This window comes from Camelus bactrianus, chromosome 6 (genome assembly GCF_048773025.1).
Source record: "Camelus bactrianus isolate YW-2024 breed Bactrian camel chromosome 6, ASM4877302v1, whole genome shotgun sequence".
Taxonomy (NCBI): domain Eukaryota; kingdom Metazoa; phylum Chordata; class Mammalia; order Artiodactyla; family Camelidae; genus Camelus; species Camelus bactrianus.
In genome coordinates this window covers 61,701,306-61,726,453 of record NC_133544.1, presented here as the reverse complement: position 1 = coordinate 61,726,453, position 25,148 = coordinate 61,701,306, and positions in this window count along the sequence as shown.

Sequence of the window (25,148 nt, the reverse complement as noted above, 5' to 3'; positions counted from 1 at the left end):
GGTTTTTAAACACATTGTTTTGCAAAATAGTATCATATAAAGATTTTTTTTTTTTTTTAGAAAGTATGAAATTCCCTTTTGACTATACTGCTGTGATTTATCCTTTGCAAACTCTGTGGGGTATAGATTTTCCCACCCATTTTAAGGATGATGATCTTATGGCCTAGAGAGAGAAAAATTGATCTATGGTCACCTTATAAATTCACCTCACCTGTTAAGCGGGGATTAAATTAGCATGTGTTAGGGTAACACAGGGAGGGGACAGCCTGTAAAAAGTGCTTTCCAGAGAGATGCTGTTCAGCAAATATTATTACCCCTTGGTTCTGTCTTAGTGTTCAAGACTGGGCTTCTGCTGTGTTCTCGTGACCAGGCCCCAGCTTTGCCCACCTCCGTGTACCTCTCTGGTCCTTCCATGCCTATGTCCCTGTGTGCATAACCTCCTCAGGGCCTGAAAACTTTCAAGACTGAGTATCTGTCTGTGAACCTGGCCTGTGGCTCTGACGGCTCTTCCTTCCAGACTTTTGGATACAATTGGTGGCCTCTGCTGGCCTGCCTGTCTACTTGGATCTCTGCACATGTCCGGCCTCTGCTGGACACCCAGTTTGCTAGCCCCTTGGTGTGACTTCCTGCCTGGAACTTCACCCAAGTGCCTGCATCCAGATGGCAGGTGGGCCAGGTTCCTGGGCCCTGAGCTTTATCAGTCTGATCCATCCTTCTTTTTCCAAGTGGCTTTTCCAACAGTGGAGCTCGTTGAAAGCAGAAATGCTTGGGCCTTGTTCCAGACCAACTGAATCAAGCTCCCAGGGGGTGGCCTGGGCATCTGTATTTTCAAATGTCCCCCCAAGAGGACTTTGATCCAGCTGGTTTGCAGGCTGGCCTCTGGGGACCGCTGATGTAGATACTTTGACCCGTGAGGCCCATCACAACTCAGTGAGCCTCCAGTTTGCTCACAGTTAGTTCAGGTACATGAATTGCATTCAGGTCAGCACACTTCCTTTCCTAGTAGTTTCTAAAACTACTTCTTCAACAGAAAAAATGATTTAGTCTCCCCTTCATACCTCCTCTGGATGAACCTGTCTTATCAATCTCTACTTGGCTGTTAGAAGTCCTGCAGGATCGCTGAGAAGCTCGCCTACTTCTGCAGCTAGGATTGTAACTTGTCCTCAGTCTGAGGCGTCTGTGAGGCAGGCCTCTTGCTGGGTTTAAAGCCTGACCTTGCTTACAGGCTCGTGGACCTGTGTTTGCTCTGTGCTGTCACTGCGTCAACCTAGTTTCAAATTTCCTCTTAGAAATGATCATCGGTCCACCTTCAAAGCCATCTCTGTCAAAGCCATTTCTTTGAACTCTTCTAAGGAATAATCGGGGAACATCTGAGATTTCATGTCTTTTAAAATACTATGGGGAGAAAAAAAGATAGTTCTGCCCAGATTGAATCCTCCAGATTCATTAGTTATCAGGCAGGTTCTTACTGAGCTCCTAAAACTTTTGTTGGTGTATTAAAACTTTATAAAAATTGGCTTTATAAACTGAGCACCTTGGAAACTTTTAAACGTCTTCCCATGAAGTTGTTTAAAATTGTATATATTTGTACGTCATTTTGCTTCATCTTTAATATGCCGGGGGTACAGTGTATCAATCCTATTGATTTTATTCCCTGAGAGCATTTGTATTTGTGTGCTGCAGAGAGTTCCTGTGTAATAAAGAGTAGTTTTATTAGAGACCAGTTTATCCCGTGACTGTCTTCATGCTACCCAGAACAAGACAGGTTTTGTAAGTGCTGATTTCACGGACATGCAAGTTCCTAACATTTTCTGTATCATAGAAATCAACATCCCTAAAGTCATAATGATAATAAGAATGTCTTGGATTCCCAGCATAACAAGAATATCCTGGCATGAAGTATTAGGTCATCAATTTGTGAGGAACATTAAGAAGTGCTGAGAAGGAATGAGATATAATTACTCAAGCAATGGCTGGACAAGAGGACTTGAAGAGAGACACAGTTTGTCATCATACCCCTGACCAGGGATATTTTGGTTGGCTTGCCACATCCATGCATTGTTTAGTAAATATTCTTCCTTTTAATTATTAGTTAATTATTCTCGAGGTGCTCTATCCCTGTTCCCAGCAGCTCAGCCAGATCTGGAAGACATTAAAGAAACGACTTAAGTCGGCTTCCGTTCCAGGCGTGCTGGATGTTGGCCACAGTAGACAGCACCATCGAACACGTGGTTAGGACATGGTAATGTGATGGGACACACAGAGGGGGATTTGGTTATCTGGCCAACAGCTCGTTCTCTTACCAGTAAACCTTCAAACCAGTAAAAATGTAGCTGGTGTGACCCTAAAGTAACATGCAGTATTTTCATGAGTTTGTAGAGCTTTTTAAATGGAGCAATGAGGGAAAAAACAGCATTTTCCCCCTGTTTCAAGATGGAAAGATCTGGGGTTGAGAGTGATCACGATACAGTTTTGAAGAAGGTTTACTAAAGTGGGCTTCTGTTGAATTCACAAGAGAAGTTGAGTAGATGCAGGAAGAGTAAGAGAGGTTGGAAGATGTTTAGCAATTGGGAGGACCAGGGGTGTGCTTGCCCCGGGCACTGCAGAAGAATAGGTCTTATTTTCACTAGAGAATATTCAGCCTAAGTTCCCAAAGCAACTTATATGTTCCCTCTGCTTTTTCTTTTTCTTTTTTTAACATTTTTTTTATTGAGTTATAGTCAGTTTACAATGTTGTGTCAATTTCCAGTGTAGAGCACAATTTTTCAGTTATACATGAACATACATATGTTCATTGTCACATTCTTTTTTCTGTGAGCTACCACAAGATCTTGTATATATTTCCCAGTGCTATACAGTATAATCTTGTTTATCTATTCTACACATGCCTGTCAGTATCTACAAATTTCATACTCCCAGTCTGTCCCTTCCCACCCCCTGCCCCCTTGGCAACCACAAGTTTGTATTCTATGTCTATGAGTCTGTTTCTGTTTTGTATTTATGTTCTTTTTTTTTTTTTTTTAAGATTCCACATATAAGCAATCTCATATGGTATTTTTCTTTCTCTTTCTGGCTTACTTCAATTATAATGACATTCTCCAGGGACATCCATGTTGCTGCTGCTATGAACATTGGGGTGTAGGTGTCTTTTTGAAGTAGGGTTCCTTCTGGATATATGCCCAGGAGCAGGATGACTGGGTCATATGGTAAGTCTATTCCTAGTCTTTTGAGGAATCTCCATACTGTTTTCCACAGTGGCTGCACCAAACTGCATTCCCACCAGCAGTGTAGGAGGGTTCCCTTTTCTCCACAGCCTCTCCAGTATTTGTCATTTGTGGACTTCTGAATGATGACCATTCTGGCTGGTGTGAGGTGATACCTCATTGTAGTTTTGATTTGCATTTCTCTGGTAATTAGTGATATTGAGCATTTTTTCATGTGCCTATTGATCATTCATATTTCTTCCTTGGAGAATTGCTTGTTTAGGTCTTCTGCCCATTTTTGCATTGGGTTGTTTGTTAATATTGTTGAAATGGTCATACTGTCCAAGGCAATCTACAGATTTAATGTGATCCCTATCAAATTACCCAGGACATATTTCACAGAACTAGAACAAATCATAATAAAATTTATATGGAACCACAAAAAACCTAGAATTTCCACAGCATTACTGAAGAAAAAGAAAGGCTGTAGGAATAACTCTCCCAGACTTCAGACAATACTATAGAGCTACAGTAATCAAGACAGCATGGTATTGGTACAAAAACAGATATATGGACCAATGGAACAGAATAGAGAGCCCAGAAATGAACCCACAAACTTTTGGTCAACTAATCTTCCACAAAGGAGGCAAGAATATACAATGGAATAAAGACAGTCTCTTCAGCAAATGGTGCTGGAAAAACAGGACAGCAGCATATAAATCAATGAAGTTAGAACACTCCCTTACACCATACACAAAAATAAACTCAAAATGGATCAAAGACTTAAACATAAGACAAGATACAATAAACCTCCTAGAAGAAAACATAGGCAAAACATTATCTCACATATGTCTCAGAAATGTTCTCCTAGGGCAGTCTACCCAAGCAATAGAAATAAGAGCAAGAATAAACGAATGGGACCTAATTAAACTTACAAGATTCTGCACAGCTAAGGAAACCATAAACAAAACAAAATGACAATCCACGGAATGGGAGAAAATTTTTGCAAAAGATGAAACTGACAAAGGCTTGATCTCCAGAATATATAGGCAGTTCATACAACTTTATAAGAAAAAAACAAACAACCCAATCCAAAAATGGGCAGAAGACCTAGACAAGCAATTCTCCAAGGAAGAAATACAAATGATCAATAGGCACATGAAAAAATGCTCAATATCACTAATTATCAGAGAAATGCAAATCAAAACTACAATGAGGTATCACCTCACACCAGCCAGAATGGTCATCATTCAGAAGTCCACAAATGACAAATACTGGAGAGGCTGTGGAGAAAAGGGAACCCTCCTACACTGCTGGTGGGAATGCAGTTTGGTGCAGCCCTCTGCTTTTTAATTTGTCAAAGAAATTCTAGAAGTTAAGTACTTAATTGTTGGGTCTCCAAAGTGGTTACTCTTATAACTATAGACCGTAATAGTGTGTGTGTATATATAATTTTTTTAAATTGAAGAATAGTTGATTTACAATGTTGTACTTGGTAACATTTCTAGTGTACTGCTTATTTATTCAGTTATACATATATATATTCTTTTCATATTCCTTTTTGTTATGGGTTATTATAAGCTTATTGAATATAGTTCCCTGTGCTATATAGTAGGACATTGGTGTTTATATATTTTATGTATAATACTGTGTATCTGCAAATCCCAAACTCCTGCTTTTCCCTTTGGTAGCCATAAGTTTGTTTTCTATGTCTGAGCCTGTTTCTGTTCTGTAAATAAGTTCATTTGCGTCATTTTTTAAAAGATTCCATATATAAGTGATATCGTATGATATTTGTCTTTCTCTTTCTGACTTATTTCACTTAGTATGATAATCTCTAGGTCCATCCATGTTGCTGCAAATGGCATTATTTCATTCTTTTTCGTGGCCGAGTAGTATTCCTTTGTGTATATATACCACAACTTTATCCAATCATCTGCCAATGGACATTTAGGTTGCTTCCATGTCTTGGCTATTGTAAACAGTACTGCTCTGAATATTGGGGTGCATGTATCTTTGCAAAAGTGAGTTTTCACTGAGTATCTGCCCAGGAGTGGGATTGCTGGATCATCTGTTAAGTCTTTTTCTTAGTTTTTTAAGGAATCTCTGTACTGTCTTCCATGATGGCTGCACCAAACTACATTCCCACCAACAGTGTAGGAATGTTCCCTTTTCTCCACACCCTCTCCAGCATTTGTTGTTTATGAACTTTTAATGATGGCCCCATTCTAATCAATGTGAAGTGATATCTAATTGTAGTTTTGATTGGCATTTCTCTGATAATTAGTGATATTGAACATTTTTTCATGTGCCTATTAGCTATCTGTATATCTTCATCAGAGAAATGTCTGTTTAGATCTTCTGCCTATTTTTTGACTGTTTGTTTTTTTGTTATTGAACTGTATGAACTGTTTGTGTATTCTGGAAATTAAGCCCTTGTCAGTCACATCATTTGCAAATATTTTCTCCCAGTCTGTAGGTTGTCTTTTTGTTTTGTTTATAGTTTCCTTTGCTGTGCATAAGCTTATACTTTTAATTACATGCCATTTATTTATTTTTGCTTTTATTTCTATTGCCTTGGTAGACCACCCTAGGAGAACATTGCTAGGATTTATGTCAGAGAATGTTTTGCCTATGTTCTCTTCTAGGATATTTATGGTGTCCTGTCCATAACAGAATATTAACTAAAGTGGAATGAATTTTAAAATATGAAAATATATTTGAAACCATTCATAATAATTCTGAGACAATGAAAGTAAAATAGGGCAAAATATCCACAAAGATTTATGGTACCTGTCTCTTACTTGATGCTAAAAAAGTGAGTTTAAAATTAGACATTAGCTAGACTTCCAGTTTGATATAAGTCATGCTAGAGGTAACTTATTGGTCATCTCCTAACATTAAGTGAAAAATCCCTTTGAAAATGTATAAGTACTTTTTTTTTAGTTTTTAATTGCAGCAGTTCTGCTAATCAGAATACAGGAAAATCATGTGCTAGACTCTGGGAGGATTTCCACAAACTGCCACATCAGTGGTGTTGGATTGAGAAGCATAGTTGTGGACTCAATTTGCTCCACCCTCTGTCTCGGAAAAGTACACATCATTTGGCTCTGTTACTGTCACAGCCTGTTCTTAGCTCAGGGATTCTAACCAGAAAGTCAGGCAGCCACATTCCTTTCTGCATGAGGACAATAGTTTTTTGGCAGCCAGATCACGGCTCTCCTCCTCTTTTCTTCTTCTCTCTTTAATCTTGGTTAGAGACTATAAGTCTTTGTGGAAACTGTGCCGGATGTGTCATGCAGGGCAGGGAGCGTTCGAGCGTAATTGGTGGTGGTGCACGGAGCTGGGATTGTAAGTGTGACAGAGGGAGGCAAAGACAAGAGCCTGAAAGTGTGAGTGAGTGTGTTTGGACTCAGGAGCGGGTGTGTGGGGCCTTCGAGACTTGTCTTTGAAAAGAGGTAATTGCAGACTGTGCCTAAGTATTTGACATAGTCAAGAGATTCTGGCAGTGAGAGAAGGAGGTTCATTTATTTATCCAGCAAGGATTTACTGAGTATCTACTATGTGCCAGATGCTGTTTTGGTGGTAGAGAAACACCAGTGAAAGGATATTTCCAGTTCCCCTTGGCCAGGGATGGCCACCCAAGCAAGTTCCGGCCAATGCGTGTGAGCAGAAATGATGTACGCCACTTCCGAGAGAGCTGCTCGCCCTCTGTGCCTTCTTTCTCCCTTTCCATAGGCATATATGTGAACGCAGTAGTGGGTGAGCCGATTTGGATTTTGAGGACAAGAACAACACTCTAAGGAATGACAGAGCCATGAGATCAGAGCCTTGGTGCCTGGATGATCTTGTGGAGTACAGCCTCTCCCTGCTGAACCCACTGGATGGAACTTTGACAAGAGAAATAAGCTTCTATCTTGTTTTCAGCCGTTGCGGTTTGGTCTGAGTTTAAGCAGCTGAGCTAATATCCTAACGAGCACAGATAGCAACCGTGTTGAATATCTTTAAATTTTCATTCCTTATAATTATTTAATACTGAAAGGCACTAATGGTCTTGGTCTTAAAACTAAGTAGCAAGTCCTGATAGGGGATTCATTAGGAAAGGGAAAATGTTTAACATGGTGTCTGTGCTAGTCTGATAATCAGATACACATACGTTTCAGAAAAGCAACAGATGCAGATGGAAAAAGGTGAACATTTTTCTGAGTTCTACAAGTTAAAACTTGGTCTCAAAGCTATAGATTGTTAGTGGCAATTTTTGTTTTCCATTCCTGTCCCTTGCATCCAGGATGGGATACTGTGTGCTCAGCTGGCTGTGACATTTATCCCTATGGACTGATAAAGCGTTCCAATTTGGGGAGAAGGGGGAGCTTCTCTTACTGGGAGTGGCTGCATGAAAGCCAATAGATAAGAAAGAGAAACAGAAGAGTGGGAGGCTGTCTTTCTCTTACGGTGACTTTACTTCCTTCTCTTCATCAGCATCACTTGCTAGAATGCAGATAAGCAGTCAGCATGAGCTCCGGGGAGGCTGGAAGAGACTACTTTGCAATGTCTTGTTTTAGCAAAGGAAAATTACAGTAGGGCGGGAACAGGAGGTGAGATTGGAGGGTAAGGACATGGGGATAGAAATGGAGACTGAATTAATGAGGGGGTGGAGGTGCTTAATAGAAGATCAAGTCCAAATCCAAGCTTGGGAGAGGGAATTCTGGGCCAGTGTCAGGGAGGCTTTGAAATCCAGAGGAAGGGGATGAGGCTTTTAAACTATAGGGAAAAGATGATGAGACAATGAGGAAGAACAGTGTCCTTCAAGATAATCTTTCTAAGTAAAAGGTGGAGGAAGAGCAAAGACAAAAGCTCAACCTTTGGAGATATCAGCCAGCTGGACAGAGCCCGAAAAGCCAGCCTCCATCCATGACTCAAGCAGAGGGCAGGACTGTGCCAGCTGGCACGGGTGCCTTGTGGGTAGAGGGAGAGACCCCAGGCATTCAAACGGTCTAGACAGAGGAGATGAGAAAAGGCAAGGAATCCTCACATTCATTGAGCATCTACTGCTCCTTATACTTGGATTCTTGTGGTCCTGGGAACACTCTTTGCAGAAAAATTTAGTGATTTGATTAAGATCATGAATTTACTAAGTAGAGGATTTAGGTTTGACTGATTCTCAACCCCTGTTCTTTCTTTTCTGCCATGTTGGGGATTCTCAGGGATTGCTGCCCAACAGCCCTTCCAGGAGGTGAGTGTTGGAAAAGGCTAAGATCCTTCCCAACGTCGATGACCTGCTGAGTGAGAACTATTGATCGACGCCTCCATAAGCCTCTCATTAATTCACAGAGAGGGAAGAGGAAGCCTCTGAACAGATAGGGAGCTGCCTAATCAGGAATCTAAAGGCTGTTTCTTTCCCACTTTCCCAGAATCTTAGCTTGCTATGTTCTAGATCAATTCCAGGTCACCTTATACTGTCTGTCAGTGACCACAGACATCTTCCACAGGATCCTCAGGACCCTAATAGTCTTCAAAGGAGACTCTATCATAAAATATGAAAAGATGCTCAAGCCTATAACTGATCAGGTAAAAGCAAATCAAATGAACCTTTAGATACATTTTCATGTCATCAGATAGAGGAAAACTAAATATTTTAATATCCAGGGTCCCTGAGAGTATAGAAAAAAAGGAATTCTAATTTCCTGTTGGTAGGCATGTAAGTTGGCAGCGCCTATTAAAATCTGCCCAGAAATTTTCACCCTGCAAGTATGCAAGGATATGTGTACAATGGTACTTATTCCAACACTGTTTAAAAATTAAAAAAAAAAAACCTGAATCCAAGCAAATATTTATTCATAAAGAAAGTGTTAAACAATTACAGTGCATTTCTCCCTAAGGAGTACAATGAAGCCATTTTAAAATGTGGTTGAACAATATACACTTATGTGGAAGGGTGTCCAGGATATATTGAGTGCCAAAAAGCTAATGAGAACAATAAAAATGATATACGTATTTATGTGGGAAAAGGTCAGGAAGGATGCCTACCATTTAGTGGATTTTGTGGTTATTTTGGAGGAAAGAAGGTAGAGTAGGGAGGGAATGAATGTATGACCCTCTTCACACATTTCTTCTTAGTTTGAATTTGCAGAAGATACATTAAGCATTTGTTATTCTTATAATTTAAAATATACTCATAAAATAAAAGTGAAGAAGAGTCAATAGTAGACAATTATTTTTCTGGGCAGAGAAAAGCGACCTGAGGTCGTGGGTGAGTCTGTAGCAGTGTATACCACAGAAATACAGACACATGCTGAAATCAGCCCCACTTTAGGAGAACCACAAAATCTGCTCCAGGCAGAGCTGCCACTGGGAGAACAAGAATCCAATTTCTCTATATACCAATGTACTCCAGCCAGTGTTCCTAGTAGCATTATTATCTGTTCTTCAGCAATTCCTTTGACGCTGAACTTCAGAATGACCTCTTGTTTCCACCCCCCACCAAAGCAATCTTTTTTAACTTTCTCTTCCCCTCAGTTTACATTTTAATGCTTAGTGGGTTCGTGACACTGTAAGATTCTTTATAATAGGTGCTAAAATACATGCAAAACTTTCGAGAAATTATTCATAGGTGAATAAAAGGCAACGCACCTGAGGAGATGTCCTTGACATGTAGTTTATGTATGAAATTAAATTCAGAAAATAATGACAAAGAGGTTCATTTGCTTCCAGCTGGTAGCTGATAATCAACATAGTTGATTTCCTTTCATTAATTTTTTGTTTAAGTAAGGGTTAAGAGGAAGATACGGAGAAAGTCAAGTTTGTGGTAATTTGCTACAGCAGAAAGAGGAAAGAAAGTAGTATTCCATGGCTACTTCACTGTCTGTAGTCTTTCCTGTTCTGACCCAAAGCCCTGGGGACCCTCTGACTTTACACAGTCCCCTCTGGGTTTTGAATGTGGCCCGGAAGTGGACTGCCCTGTTCAAGAGTGAAGGACCCTGCTCTGTCCTTCACTCTTCTTTCCAAGAAAGAGCTCCTGTCTCAAGAGTTAGAAACAGAATGCCTGGGACTACACATTAGATAATAAGGCATGTACTTCAGATAAGACTTGTTTTAGAAACAGAACTGGGTGCTTAAGGCCATATAAGTTCAAAGGGAACTGCTTGGTCAAAGCTTACGATTGATTATTTATGGCCACTGGAAGCTAGATTGCTGTTCTGTGCTCACAGCCAAGTAGAATGACCTTATACTAGGTTTAGGCTAATAGATAACTGTGTGAATAGTACTGGGGACTCACTCTACACTCTCTAAATGTGAAAGAAGTCATAAGCAGATAAATCGGATGAAGAAATATTCATGATATAAGCTACCTATCCTAGTAGATTAGTTATTCACAAACTTTAAAATACACAAAAGACACCTGGGGACCTTGTTAAAAAATGTAAATTTCCAGCTCTGCTGTCAGTTATTTTGACTGAGGAGTCCTGGGATGTATTTTTGACACGTGCCCCAAGTGATTCTTATGCAAGTCGTCAGGGAGCGTGCATTGAGAAAGCATGGCATTGAATAGCAGAAACTGCTTGGGGCAGAGAGAGACACCATTCAGATATTCCAGAGTTTGACTTAAAGGGTTATCTGTAATTTCCAAATTTTTTTTCTGCTTTAATCCTCTTCACTTTGCTCTGTTCTTTCACCATTACTATCATCAGATAGGAATTTGAAAACTGGCCGCAGGGGTGGGGGTAGTGGGAGACTACTTGAACCAATGAGGAGGCAGGAATCACACATCAGAGTCTCCAGGCAGGCGTATGTAAAGCCCTCTCAGATTCTGGTAGTATTTCTTATTTCCCACTCCACTCACCAATAGGTGATTCTTAGCTTGGAGAAAAGCAGGTATCTCTTGGGGAATTTCCATGTGTGAGGAGACTTGCTAACACTCAGGGCACCAGGGGACTTGCATTGTGGGCGAGTAGCAGACAAGACCTTGCCTTTGAGAATGTTCCTTCCCTTCAAGGGTGGGGAGAGATAACCTGGTCCCTTCTGCATGAGAGCTCCCCTTCAGTCTAGACTCCCTTTGGTCTGGGCTGGGAGTGAAAGTGGCGTCCCTGCTTCCTGTGAGGCAGGCTACAGGTGCATTCCCAAAGGGTGAGGGTAGCTGAAATCCAGTCTAGTTCCCACTTACCAAGCTGATGTTAGAGCAAAGTCAAGGGCCTGAAACCCAGCAGGAACTCTGTGTTGTTCTGCAGAAACTAAGACCCCAACCCAGGTGGAGGATGGTGACTACATGCTGACTACAAGCATGTAGACTCTAGACTGGCTGGAACCAGAGGGTTGATGATTAAGATTCCCAAAACGTCACCCTGTTACCTCACCACCAGCCAATCAGAAGAAAGTCCTGTACCCTGTAACCCTCGTCCCCCAGTGATGCCTTTTAAAAACCCTTCTCTGAAAGCTGTTGGGGAGTTCGAGTCTTTTGAGCATGAGCTGTCCATATTCCTTGCCAGACTCTGCAATAAACACTGCACTTTCCTTCTTCACAGTCTATTGTCAGTAGATTGGCTTTGCTGCTCAGCAGGCAAGTGGACCCAAGTTTGGTTTGGTGACAGACTCTGCCTAGCCAGAGAAATGGGTACCTTTCACAAATCTGCCCAGGGTCTCTGCTAATTATGGCCCTACCAGGTGGCACACCCAAAGATCTCTGAGTCAATGCCTTCCTTGACTACAGTAAACGAGGTCTTGGGGTGATAGAGGGGAAACAATGAAATTTAGGAAGAACTCTGTTTATTGCTGCATTTTCCGAGAGTTGGAAATCCCTGTTCTGACAATAACTGAGCCTCATGAAGATCCCACCCATATGACCTCCTCTAGGCTCTGTTCATCTACCCGTTGGAAAAACAAATTCCTAAGTGAGTGACATATTATCCCCCCGTGTCCTGTCAGTCCTCTTATTTGCCAGTTTCCAGCTTATCAGCTAGACTTGCTTAATGCCTGAGGCCAAGGTACTGCAGTATCTCTTAATTAACTAGTTGCAGACAGCTAATTAGTTTACTGCACTATCTCATCAATATACAAAGTATATTGACTCCAAGTTGGAAATGCCTCTGAGGCATTACAAAACATCTATTAGGAGAGATGTCTTCTTAAAATACCACCCATCTCAGAGCTCAGAAGGAGGGGAAGGGAGAAGCTCGAAGGAAATAAGCTTGAAGGAAGCTTGTTTCACTGTTCACTTCAGCTCCTTCCCCGCTGTATTTCTCACATAAAAACCATCTCCCTAGAGTGGTGGGGAGCATATAGCTCAGTGGTAGAGCACATGCTCAGTATGCACAAGGCCCTGGGTTCAATCCCCAGTACCTCTATTTAAAAAAAAAAAAATCTCTCAGGAGAACCTGTAGAAGTATTTGCCTTTTCAAACATACTTCTCTCTCCTGGTGATGAAAACAGTCCTTGAAATGCTGCACCCCGCCCCTTCTGTGTGGGCTCACATCCCGAACTCTCTGACTACAGCAAGATTTAGAGAGCTGCCTGCCACTGCCCATCCTACAGGCCATCGAAGCTGCAGGAAACCTTTCTGATTCATGATTTCAGTGCTTGGCTTATGAGCACCTGCTGACCAGCCTGCTAGGTCCAGATCTAGCCTTTCCTCCAACCTTGCTGGCTAAAGTATCTGTGACTTCTTGTAGAAGGCTAGACACACTCTCCTTATTAAAGTGAGATTAGCAGGTGCTCAGGAGGGTATTACAGATCATTAGATACCTAATCATTAAAGTTCTTAATTGAGGAGTTCTCCCAGGTAGACCATTTACTGTGCTTTCACTATTCGGCGAGGCAGGTGCTGGGCACGTCGGACAGCATCCAACTCCATCCCCACAGTCAAAGGACCTAGGGATCAGTCTCCATTTTCAGTTGAGAAACTTGAGTTACAGAGAACTGGAATAACTTGTCTAAAGTCACATATCTTATTAAAAAAAACAAAAACTAAACCAACAAACAGAAAGATAGGGGAGGAAAAGTGCTTTAGAAGGAAAGGGGGCAGCAGTGAAACACTTCATCCTGAGAACAAGTACTCATTTGGGAAGAATGTATTTTTTCTCTCTGACTCCACTGTTGGCTCAGCAGACCAGAGCTGCAGGAATATTTGCTGGATGTAAAGATGATTTCAGTTTGTTGCTCTCGTTTTATTCTTCGATCCTTTACGACTGGAAGCCTGTCCTGGCCAAAATGGAGATTTCAGGCATAAAGTTATTTCCACTTTTTCTTCTCTTCTGTCAGTTTAATAAATATGACGGTGATGGCTTTATCCTTCTAGAAGTACAGACTTTGTAAATGAGTGTGGGGCAAGGGAACATGTTAGCGGATCAACCAAAGTCAGCACCTCTGTGTCAGTGGTTCACATACTTGGCTGCACAGCAGAATCACAGTGGGGAGACTTAGAACATCTCTCTGTCATAGCCACACCCCGACCTGGCTAAATCTGGGGAAAGGACCAGGCACCAAAATCAGCATCTCTGGGTATGAACCAGGCATCAGTCCTTTTTTCCAAGCTCCCTGGTATCTCCGATGTGCAGCCAGTTGGGAACTTTGTCTCTAGCAGCCCTTCTCCAAGTTCCTACATGCACAGAGAGCACCTCGGGGCCTTGTTAAGATGCAGGCACTGATTCAGTTGGCCTGTGTGGGTGCTAAGTCTCATTCCTAACAAGTTCCCCGGTGAGGCTGCTGCTGCTACTGTCCACATTTTGGGGAGCGAGGCTCCAAGTCAGCAGTTCTCAAGGTGTGGTCCTTGGATCCGCAGCATCAGCATCACCAGGGAGCCTGTTAGAAATGCAGACTCTTGGGCCCCAACCCAGGCCGAGTCAATCAGTAGCTCAGGGGCTGGAGCCTGGCAATCCAGCTTAACAAGCCCTGCAGTTAATTCTCATGTACCCTGAAGTTTGAGAACCACTGCCAGATAATAGTTTCAAGTCTGCTTTTGAGAAGCAAGAAAGATTCCCCCGGGTTATCCAAATCAACGGAGAAGGCTTATTGCAAGAACATTTGTGGAAGTAAGAAATCAGGCTTCCTGGGAACCCAGGAAAAGTTGAAAACCAGGGTATGGATATGATGAAACTCCTTGGCACAGCTCAGCATCCAGGAACTGGGATGTGGTCTGGGACCATGGAGTTGTGATTCAGGACCTGGAGAGATTCACCAGGATGACTCATTGCTTGCCCAGCTGCAGGGGTCTGTGGTTTCTTCCTCTGGTGCCTTACTCCTCCTGTGACTCAACAGTTCTGTCTCTGCTCATAGTAGAGTGGCTTAGCTGAAGTCCTGGAATGAGGCTGCTTGAGTTAGAATGCTGGCTTATTATCTGTATGACTTTGGACACTTTACCTCACCTCTCTGGGCCTCAATGTTCTTGTCAGAAAAATGAGAATACTAATTCTATCTATCTCATAGACTTGTTGTAGGATTAAAGGAGATAATAGGTGCCACCTGTTACAGGATTTCCTGGGACCCAGAACTACTCAAAATATAAACCTGTCATTATTGCCTTCCTGTGTCTTTATCCTTTCAGTTACGTCTATCACAACTGACTCTCAGTGTCCAACCTGAGTTCAGGTGTTTGGGAAAGAGACACAGATTGCAGGCATGAGTCACTATGGTGATAATGGGGCCAAGCTCTCCCACCAGGCATCTGCGGACATCCTGTGTGTTTGCTGTTTGGGCTTAGATGTTCTCCTTTGGTCCACAACATGTTACCTATTTGAGAAGATCCATCCACATTATACCTAAATGAAGGAAGAAAGCATGTGTGATATAGCGCCACCAGCAGGACACGGTGGGGCTAGTCCAAGGCAGCCTGCTCCTCATGGTGGCGCATTTCCTTAGCATGGCCCAACCAGTCTAACCATCCATGTGCCTGACTCCACAATTTGGAAACCTATTTTTACTTTGAATTCACTAGATTTTAATTTAGCATGCAGGTTACACTGTCACTTCTGCCTCCTCTGTTCCAAATCACAAGATCACAAAAGCAGGGAATTTAAATGAAAGGAGATGTGATGCTCACTGACCAAGAGGATGCCAACCTAAGAATTAGTACTATACGTTAAAAAATCATCTCCTTCCCACCCTCCCTGGGGCTTTGGAAAAAAAAATGCCTTTGTCATGGTTTTGACTTAGAGAACACAGGGGCTGATATCAGTCATTTAGAGATACTTTTCAGCTGGTTTCCTGCAGCAAAGCTACTGGGTTAATATACTCAGAGGTATGGACTTTGTAGCTCACAAATACTCAGAGCAGTTTGGGGATGAATCATCCACAGGTAAGCCAGTCCTTATTTGACTACGTGGTAACTGCTACCTCTTTCCTTATTTACTGGTTTCTGAGTGATGAGATACAGACATGCCCAGTGTGAGACGCTTCCCTTTGTAGTTTTGAATTTGTGATGTCTTTTCTTAATCCTTATGGAAAAAGCAGAGAGGAAACTGTATAAAAATTGTAATAAAAAGTCTTGTAATGATCTGAGGTCACCCCCTGGGTGGAAGTCTCTTGCTCAAAGCTCTGAGATGCTGGGCAGGCTGCTTACCTCCTCTGGGTACATGTTTCCCACCTTTAAAATGAGAATATTGAGAAAGAATTCACAGGTTTATTGTGAGGAGTCCTGAGACCATTGTATAACATTGTTAGGGACTTCGAAGCATTTTTAGTAGCAGACCTGGTTATTATTCATTATGCCCTCAAACACTTACAGAGCACCTAGTAAGCGTCAAGATCTGTGTTTTCATGGAAATACAAAGATTAGACATGGTCCCTGATCTTAATGAACTTATACTCTAGTAAAGGAGGTTGGCATTTTTTTTAAGTCAGGAAATAAGATAATATGTATCGTTATAGAAATACGTGCAATGAAAGAGAAGCACTATCAAAGTGGCTTGAGTGCAACCCTTTCGTAAAGCAGAGACATGAACTTATCCACTGACTCTCAATTAAAGTCACAGACACACAGTGACATGGGGTGCTTGGGAGGCAGGTCAGTGAGGTGGGGCAGCTCTGAGGCCAGTATCACTTGGTCACAGAGCACTGAGGCCCGGGGCTGGCTCTACTTTGGCTGTGCCGTGACTGGATACAGCTGTCGTCCCCACCCATGCTATTGCCTTTCTACTCAGAATTGGAGAAAGTAATCACTTTGTGCCAGTTTGGAATGCACTGTAAGGGTGAAAATTGTCAAACATGGTCTCCTCCATTTAACTGGCTTTTTCCTTTGCATTTGGGCAGCAGGCAGGGCCAGCTCTGAGACTGTTGGGGCTCTTCGACGTGGCGTTGTTGCTTCTTGCTCTCGGGGGAAGGCCTTTTCCCTTTGGGAGGGCCTGCATTGCCTCTAGGTAGACCACTGGCCACAGTACTGCTGCTCTTTTGTTGGCTGGCTTAGGCCCCCAGAGCTAGAATACACTTGGCCAAATTCACTATAAAGAAGAGATCTTACTCCTGTGTCTTTAGGAAAAAGGTAATATTGCCATTCATTCTGCTGAGGCGGATGCCTGCAGCACCGACTACCTTAATCTGTCTGTTTGCCTGATGGGTTTGGACAGAATATTTGGCATCTTTCATCCCAACCCCCGCCGTCATTACCGCCTTGTGACGAACGCAGTTCCTACGCCATTATTCTACAGACGCAGTCCAACGATGACTCGGGCAGTGTTGACGTCTTCTGAATGACATTTTCAACAAATCCTCTGAACTATGGGGTCAGAATGGCATCGTCCATGGAGCTCATGCAGTGCTGCTGGAGACTATTTGATTCTCAGTCCTCTGCCTTCAACCTCGGAGAACAGTTACATACCTGTGTATACGCAGCGAGGGAAAGAGAATGTGAGAATCATAAGCTCTGTGGGCCCTTTTGATGTGGTTTGACTGCAACATGATTTCACAGCCTCCTTCACAGCCAGAGGCTCTTCTTATAAGTCAGTTTCCCCATCAGAATTTGAAAATGTGAGGAAAGTTTCTTCAAAGCCTGGTCCAGATCAGAGGTCTCCCACGTGGGACGATCACACCCACAAGACAATCCATTGGCACAGTGGAAAAAGATGTTAGAACCCAGATGTTGATTTAATAGATAAAAGAGAAGGAACTGGAGTTTTAAATCTAGACAGTTAAGAAATTAGCAGTGACCTCAACTGGTCTGGATGCTGTAATAATCTAGGTACCCTGAGGAAAGGGTCGGGGTTGCCCAGCACCAGTACCATTTACTAGTTTTCTTCCAGCATCTTGGGATGTTTTGCAGTTTTGTGAGCTTGGTTAAAGGAGCAAGCGTCTTTAAAAACTTCTGTTATGAACCGTGCAATAAAGGCAGTGTTAGCTAACTATGCAAGGTCAGTGGCAGAGCTGATCACATCTGACACAAAGCTGACCCAAAACTTCAAAATTATGAATAAAACTGTTTGAAATATGGATTTTTTTAAGGGCTGAATTGTGTCCTCCCCACTCTCCCTGCATCCCCAATTCATGTGTTGACTCCTAATATCTCAGAATGCGACCTTATTTGAAGAGAGGATCTTTACAGAGGTGGTTAAATTAAAATGAGGTCATTAGGGTGGGTCCTAGTTTGATATGACTGCTGACCTTTTAAGAAGAGGGAATTTGGATACAGACACGTGCACAGAGGGGCGACCATGTGAAGACCCAGGGAGAAGGTGACCATCTACTAGCCTAGGAGAGATCTGGAACAGAGCCTTCCCTCATAGCCCTGAGAAGGACCCGGCCCTGCTGGCACCTCATCCATCTCAGGCTTCCAGCCTTGAGAACTGTGAGAAAATAAATGTGAGCTGTTTAAGCCACCCGGATGACGGTACATTATGACGGCCGCCCTAGCCAACTAATACAGATGCACATCCAGTCAAGACAACGTAATGGGCCTCAGTCCTTCTGTGTTATGCCCCGAGGCATTAGTTAATGATAGTGTGAAGCCATTAAAGCTAGAAAGACATTTGAAACTAAGCTTTCAGCCCATGGAGACAACCCAAAAGTTCACAAACAATGAAATGTAGTCAATCACTGCTGTTACTAAAAAATTACTGTAATGTTTATTTAAGGAGGGGCAGAAAGGCTTTGGCGGACCATTAATAAATAAAATGTTTGAAATAGTGATGTTTATTTTAATTGCCTCTAAAATTTTTATCTCCATTTTATTGTATAATCAGTGTGATAGTCTGAACAGCAGAACGTATGTAAAACTTACAGATATAAATATACATAAATGTACTCAAATGTGTCTTATTTTCTTTTTTAAATTGAGGTATAGTTAGTTACAATGTGTCAATTTCTGATATACAACATAATGTCCCAGTCATGCATGTATATACATATATTCATTTTCATATTTTTTTCAGTAAAGATTATTACAAGCAAGATATTAAATATAGTTCTCTGTGCTATACAGAAAAAACATTTTTTATCTATTTTTACATATAGTGTTTTACATTTGCAAATCTCAAACTCCTAAATTTATCCCTTCCCACTCCCTTTTCCCCGTAACCATAAGATTGTTTACTATGTCTGAGTCTGTTTCTGTTTTGTATATGAGTTCATTAGTGTCCTCTTTTTTCTTTCTCTCTCTTTGTTTTAGATTCCACATATGAGGGATATCAAGATATCACTCAAATGGGTCTTATTGGCAGGGTCTGTGATTAAAGATGTTTAGGGATCACTGGCCACAATCACAGAGCTTAGATTCCTCCTTTCTAAACCTGGATATTTCCAGTCTTTCAGATCAAGGACATGATAGAGCCATTTTTCAAGGCAATAGAGGTCCTGAAGTAACCAGAATTTTGTTCAAAGAGGAAAAAATTTTATGACTTTTGTGACTCACGCTTTCCCATGAGGATTTAAATACTTTCTTGATGGGTTTCAGGTTTTGGAGATAGTTTCTAAAGTGACTTATATAAATCCATTCCTATACAGAAACTAATTTTGCTAAGTTTTTTTCTTTAACGTTTGTCTTCTATTTACTACCATGGCTAAAATTCTCTCAGTGGCAAGAAAATCAGGTCCAACCCTAAAAAGTTGCAAAGGATCCTCACCAACCCATTATTTAGAAGTTTTTTTGGGTCATTTCGCAGAGAAGAAAACTGGGTGATCCAGCAGCTACCCCTGGAGAATGCAGTCAAAGCATCGGGGCGTAGAACTTGATAAGGAGAGAACTCCAGACACATCATGTACACACAGAGATACAGGCACACACGCACCAGCACTTATGTATCCTACAGGGAAGATTTGACCTGCTCTTTATCAGAGGCCTAGCTACTCCTTCCACAGTGGAAGAATACATAGCAAGCAGCATTCTGGGTGTTTTGAGCAGCAGGCTTTAAATTAGCGGTGGTACAAGAAATGAGCGTGAAAGGCTATTGCAATTATGATTCTCTTTTCATCTTCAAAAGGGCTGCAAAAGATGACAAGCAGCGACCTCCCTTATGAGGTCTGAGGCTGCCTGTGGAGTTTTCTGATCACCATCAAGAAAAGCAGAAAGAGAGACATTAGTTCAGGGTGATTTCTTATGCCTCTCAAGCAAATGTGTATTTGATTTTATTTACAAGTCTTGGAAATCATCACATGGCCCAGGAGGCACCTAAATGCAAAGTTCAGGTTCTATTCAGTCACCACTGCCTGTCACTCACAGTCTGCACAATGTCTGAAGTTGGAAATGTGTTATGATGGTTGAATGGCATCGACCAGTGCCTGTCTTTGCCCCTCATTGGTCAGTTCCAGTGGACTACAAATTGCCCAGGTGGCAAGAGCCAGCGTCCTATGGAGAAAGAGAAAGTGCATGAAGAGACCAAGTCCTGGACAAACTGAGCGTGGCAGCGTGGTACCCAAGGGAAGAGAGTGTGATGATCTCCATGGAATGGCATCCCCTTTCTCATTGCCCGCAGTTCCCCACTTGTCCTTCTCAGCTGCAGGGACGGATGGTTTCCTCCTGTGCTGTGAGGTCACTGAACTCGTCAATAGTTGTTTTCAGTTCTTAGAACAATTTGGGTTTTTTTGCAACATATAAAAAATGCCCTCAATATCCTCCTTTACTTCCTGTTTTGTATTTCCTTTTTTTTTTTTTTTTTTTTTTTGTATCGAATCCTCCTGGATTAGAGTACACCAAGAGGGACCAAGGTCAGGTTGGAAGGAGGGTTTTACTAAAATTTTAGGGATGTTTTTGGCAGTGAATTTCCATTCAACATGTATTTACTGAATATTTATTAAGTATAAAATGCTATTCTAGATGCTGCAGGGAATAAAAAATTAAAGAGATATATGTTTGCCGAGATCAAGACGTCCTTCAGTGTCTGTAAGGTAGGAATGAAATCACTCTAAGGAAAGTCTGCATAAAATGCCGTGGGATTCAAAGGAGAAAATGGTCACATTCAGTGGGAGGGGTTTTAAAAGATTTGAAGGAGGAGTTAGTGTATGGATTGGGCCTTAAAGAATGATTAAGGTTTGAAAAGGCAGAAATTAAATAAAGGGCAAGGTAGGAAAATGGAAACAATATGAGCAAAGAAAGGCACAGAGATAAAAAAAAGTGTACTCACTTGTGGGGAAAAGGCAATCGTTAAATTTAGCTGGTGCATAAAGACATGCAAGTCAAAAAAGAAGGAGTAAGGTTGGAGGAGAAGGCTGATGACCTGTGTCAGGAAGCCCTGGGCAGGGGGGCCTTGTGGTGAACTTCCCTCCAGAGATGGAGTTGAAATCAAGGCTCCCCCAAACATCAGCTCTGTCATATAAGCGAAGTCAAATCACCTCTCTCAACTTACAAGGCCCTTGTATACTTAACCCTGAAAGAACAAACACTAAACCAAACCAAACCATGATGTTGGCCTTGAGAGATGAATACAAAGTTAGATTGTGTTCAGTGTATGTTGCCTAAGAAGTCAGGGAAGTGAATGGGAGGCTAGGTTAGAACACTTAGAACTCATTGAGGTTAGCTTTCCTGGGAAAAGTTAATGCCAATTGCACAAGAAAGAGGGGTGTAATAAGACCTTTTGTCTTTGAGGGTTTAAACACTAACTGTACATCCTTCTTTGGGAAAGAAAGAGAAAAGGATTCTGAGTCTGCGAAGTGATGGATGTTGGAAATAGTCCCTGACAGCATCCGTGGGGGCTAACCGGCGACCAGGAAGTGGGCGCGTGCGACAAGAAAGAGCAAGACACAAAGAGCTGCAACCGTGCGGCTGAGCTCAGCACTGGGAGATGGGATGGTCTTTTTCAGGAAATCATGGAAATCTTGACTGAGGTCTAGATCACAAAGGCTCCTTGCAGCAGCGGGCGCGCTCCGGGGTAGAACCAGTTCTCAACAGTGCCACCATGTGGCAGAGAGGAGCAGTGGCAGTTATAAGCCAGCCTGGACTCTGGAGCGTGAAAGCCGGGAGGCTCTCCAAGTGTGGGAGCCCCAGCCCTAGGGGACAGTGTGTACGTGGAGGAAGCTTAAAGAGGCTGATGTCCTGCCTCCTGATATTAGACAATATGAGACTTTGAGAAATTAGTTGAAAAATAAATAGAAGTAACTATCTGTAATTCAAATTCTTAGAGCAATTTTAAGTGGTTATGAATAATTAGATTAAAAAAAGGGAGAAACATACAGTTCTAAGGCGTTGACTTTCATCTCTCTAGGAAACACAGCTATCCAGAAACTCTCACTCCCTGAGGTTCTGGATTGGGAAGATTTTGTTTCGGGTTTTATCTACTAGGGAATGAAATAAAACGAAAGCATTTTTACTTTGAATTTAACTCAAGGTCCATAAATCTCTGATGGAGAAAGTCTCTAATGGTGTCTTGTCTATACCTTTTAACATCTTTGCATTAACTCCTTGAGTTTATTGTGGATGAGGAAGGATATTGGGAGAAAAATGATGATAAAAGCATTAGACCTGTTAATTACTGACCGAATTGCAATCTGTCCTTGGTCAATCGTCATTAGACAAAACTCCAAATTTCAATCAGGGTCTGGGCTAATTGTGCTCTGGGTCTGATAAAGAGTCACTGAGGAGTGGGCAATGAATACAATGCAATCCAGGCATTTCTTCTTTGTTAACTATTCTATCGTTCATCCTTGGTTTAGTATTTACCATGTTTTGGAAATAAATCAAAGTCTTAGATTTGGAAGGTTCTCTAATGGCCTTTCACCCCACTCAGAACTTTCTGTGAAATCTTTGCCTTTTTTTGTGACGGAAGGTCAATCAATGCAGGGTCTGCTGAAACATCTAGGGATGTAAAACTCATGACTCTGTGAAGCAGACCATCCGCTGAGTATTCACAGTTGTCATCTGGGAGTAGCAGCCGGGCAACACCTGGGAGTTAGTTAAGAATATGGAATTGCTTCATTTGACAAGCTCCTGGGCTATTCATGTACACTTCATGTTTAAGAAGAGCTGGACTTTTCCATTATTGGATGGTTTTGAGTGTTAGAAAAAACATCTTACTAAACTGTACTGGTGCATCTGTGGACCAGCCTGTAGCTGCTCAGCCTCATCTGTCCCCAGATCTTGGCTGCTAAACCCACGTCCTGCCACTCCCCCAGTTATAAGGCTTGCCCGCTGCCGCTATTGTGGGCAAGTTATCCTCTTACCCAGGAGTTGTCTCTGACCTTCCCTGGGGTGAGCAGTGGGCTCTGGCACATCCTGTGTCACTCTTACTGTGGAGCTGTGCCCAGGTCAGATGCCACTGGGCCCGCAGAGGCTCTGGCTCTCTTGGTGCCCCTGAAGGGGGCGAGGAAGGACACTAAGCAGTGTAGTGATATTTATGCCACCTGGGGAGAGAGAAGTGACAGGAAGGATCCAGATGATAAATTCCCCCTGCACTGCATTCCAGAGTGCCCTGACCCACCGGCTTCTCCAGAACCCTCCTGTGTGACCAGCTGTGTTTTGGGGGAAGTTATAGGCAGCTTGGTAACATACCATTTTTTAAATTTCTTTGTGACTTCTGCTTCTTTTTAAAATATTATTTAATTAAAATTATTTTTACTTACAATGTTGTGTTAGTTTCTGGTGTACAGCATAGTGATTCAGTTATACATTTTGTGTTAGGCTTTTTTGTGAACATATTTTTTTTTTTTCCCTTGGGTAAATACCTAGAATGGAATTTCTGAGTTGAAGGATAGGTGCACATTAAATTTATAAGACACTGGCAGCTTCATTCCTGCTTCAGTATAACATGATATTAATTTCTCAGTTCTTCCAAAGCACTTGGGGATCCTCAGAGGAACAAGTCTATTAAGCAAGAATGATTATTAATTAAAGTTTGTGACAAATAAAGTATGCAATTTTTATGTCAGAAATTCCAACTCTGCAAAGAGTTGTCTTAATTACCTAAGATTAAATTTAGTAATTACCAAGACGTGCAAAAAGCCTTGAAGGTCAGTGCACTTTATACAAAATTTGGAAGACTTTTTTTAAAAAAGAAAATCATACCAGTCAGAGACCAGTCAGGAGACGGAAATCACACAGTGATTTTAACAAAGAGAACTTACTACAAATAATCCCCCCCATGTCAGTAATTACTTTATTAATTATTTATTTTTATTGAAGTACAGTCAGTTACAATGTGCTGATTTCTGGCATACAGCACAATGTCCCAGTCATGCATGTACATACAGATGTTCATTTTAATATTTTTTCATTGAAAGTTATTACAAGATATTGAATATAGTTTTCTGTGCTATATAGAAGTTCGTTGCTTTGAAATCTATTTTTATATATAGTGGCTAACATTTGCAAATCTCAGACTCCCATATTTATCTCTCCCACTCCCTTTCCCCAGTAACCATAAGATTGTTTACTATGCCTGCAAGTCTGTTTCTGTCTTGTAGATGAGTTCATAGTTTTTTTCTTTCTTTCTTTTTTTCTTTTAGAAACAACTTATGAATAGTATCATATGGTATTTTTACTTCTTTCTGGCTTATTTCACTTAGAATGACGATCTCTAGGTCCATCCATGTTGCTGCCAATAGCATTGTTTTATTCTTTTTTTATGGATGAGTAGTATTCCACTTTATAAATATACCACAACTTCTTTATCCAGTCATTTGTCAATGGACATATAGGTTGCTTCCATTTCTTGTCTATTGTAAATAGTGCTGCTATGAACATTGGGGTACATGTGTCTTTTCAAATTAGAGTTCCCTCCATATATATACTCAGGACTGGGATTGCTGGATCATATAGTAAGTCTATTTTTAGTCTTTTGAGGAATCTCCATACCGTTTTCCATAATGGCTGCACCAAACTACATTCCCACCAGCAGTGTAGGAGGGTTCCCTTTTCTTCACACCCTCTCCAGCATTTATCATTCGTAGACTTTTGAACTTGTCATTCTAACTGGTGTGAGGTGATACTTCACTGTAGTTTTGATTTGCAATTTCTCTGATAATTAGTGGTATTGAGCATTTTTTCATGTGCCTATTGGCTATTTGTATGTCTTCATTGGAGAATTGCTTGTTTAGACTTTCTGCCCATTTTTGGATTGGGTTGTTTTTTTTTTGTTATTAAGTTGTATGAGCTGTTTATATATTCTGGAAATTAATATAAATGATTGTTAACTAGATATGAAGTTATTAACTAGATAACTGAAGAAGAAAAAGGGAACAGTAAGGTATAATGGAGGCAGCAATTACAGAAAGTAGCTACCTTCCCCTAAGAGTGGAGGAAAAGGGGAAAGTTGTTAGAATTACTGACATTTAGTAGTAGGGAGCAAAAACTTAGACCTTGGGGACACAACTTGGCTGGTGTTAGTGTCTCTGGGTTGGGAAGTCCCTAGGACATGGCCCATTGGCTAAAACCAGATCACTGTTTTTTTTGTATAGACTGTGAGTCAAGAATGCCTTTTACATTTTTAAATAGTTGGAGAAAAATCAAAAGAATAATTGTATTCTTTTCCTAAGGTCACTGTAATAAAATTTCATAAACCAGGTAGCTTAAAATAACAGACATTTACTCTCCCACAGTTCTGG